General features: G+C 50.8%; 1 pseudogene; it reads left to right on the top strand.

Annotated features, from left to right (window-relative positions):
• The first annotated feature begins 476 nt into the window (after positions 1-476).
• On the top strand, positions 477-858 carry LOC136404332 (ubiquitin-ribosomal protein eL40 fusion protein-like; annotated as a pseudogene).
• The last annotated feature ends 680 nt before the right edge of the window (positions 859-1,538 follow it).

Here is a 1,538-nt window from a genome sequence, read left to right as displayed (position 1 = left end):
GGGAAAACTAGACCAGGCAACAGGCCATCAACTCCCAGGATGCAGAGAAAGGTGAGAGGAGAAGCCCCCAATTTACAAATTCCTGGAGTGGGGAGATGCTACCTGGGTTGGGCTTGGGGCAAAAGAAGTACTCAGCAGGGTGGTGGGCCGGCCATTACCCTTAGTGTTAGCCTTGGATTCAGACATGCCTGTATTCAGATGTCCGTTCATTGTTCAACACATAATTATGTTTTCCAAGCATCTCCTGGGTCCCATGCAGTGTTCTCTATGCCGGGAACATCGCAGTAAAAGCTTTGGGGGACTTGCATTCCATTAGACAATAAAAATAAAAGCAAACAAACAGCAAGAGCAAGAGCAGCAGGTAGTGAAGTGTGTCGCATCAGCAATTACACAGGATGATGGAGGGAGGAAGCACATGGGAGGAGGGGAGGTGCCACACCAGTTGGAGGTCCAGGGGAGGCCCTCTGAGGGGGTGACTTGTGAAGACCCTGACTGGCAAAACCATCACACTTGAGGTTGAGCCTAGTGACACCATTGAGAATGTCAAAGCTAAAATCCAAGATAAAGAGGGCATTCCACCTGACCAGCAACATCTGATTTTTGCGGGCAAACAGCTAGAGGATGGCCGTGCTCTCTCAGACTACAATATTCAGAAAGAGTCCACCCTTCACTTGGTGCTTCGTCTTCGGGGCATAATTATTGAGCCCTCCCTCCGCCAGCTGGCCCAGAAATCCAACTGTGACAAGATGATCTGCCGCAAGTGCTATGCCCACTTGCACCCCCGTGCGGTCAACTGCCTGCCGGAAGAAGCAGCGTCGCCACACCCACAATCTGCGCCCCAAGAAGAAGGTTAAATAAGGCCCCTCCTACCACCTCCATGGACCTGCAGGGCAGCCTTCTGCCTGAACCCCGTGACCCTAGGTCCTCAGTAAAGTCTCCCTTTCATTGACTGGAGCAGTAAAAAAAAAAAAAAAAAAGTGTCTATGGCAAAATTTAAAATTGCCTGTGTGGCACACATCCACAGGTCACATTGTATTCTGCTCCAGGCAGAAAGAAAAACATAGGCGAGGTTTCGAAGTGTTAGAACAACGGGAAGTGTCTTTGTCCCGCAGGAGCCACTTGCTGACTGTGTGAATTTGGGAAGTTCCCGGCATCCCTGGCGGTGAGAACGATGTTCATCGCACTCTCCTTGTGTGGGTGTGGACAGGAATCCGTGAGAATGAATTTACATGAAGGAGTTCGTCTCACCTGCCGGTGGGTAGTGAAATAGAGTGGGTGGTCCTTGTGGCCATGAAGGCATCCCTTCTTCCTGAGAGTCAGAGCGTGTCTTAAGTACTCTGTGGGTCTTGGTTGGCTGTCAGCCCATCTCCCCCTCCGCCCACGGGGCTACATGTTCCTTCCGTCCGCTCCAGCACCCAGCTGCCAGGAACAGACATGTGCTGACTCCCTCTAGGCCCTTTTTTTTTTTCAACTGCTGTAGCTCTTTCTAGACGTGAGCTCACTGAACAAGACAAAAGCCAATTTTCCTCAAAGAAACT

The sequence above is a fragment of the Saccopteryx leptura genome, chromosome 4 (genome assembly GCF_036850995.1).
Source record: "Saccopteryx leptura isolate mSacLep1 chromosome 4, mSacLep1_pri_phased_curated, whole genome shotgun sequence".
Taxonomy (NCBI): domain Eukaryota; kingdom Metazoa; phylum Chordata; class Mammalia; order Chiroptera; family Emballonuridae; genus Saccopteryx; species Saccopteryx leptura.
This window is presented reverse-complemented; position numbering and strand designations above follow the sequence as displayed.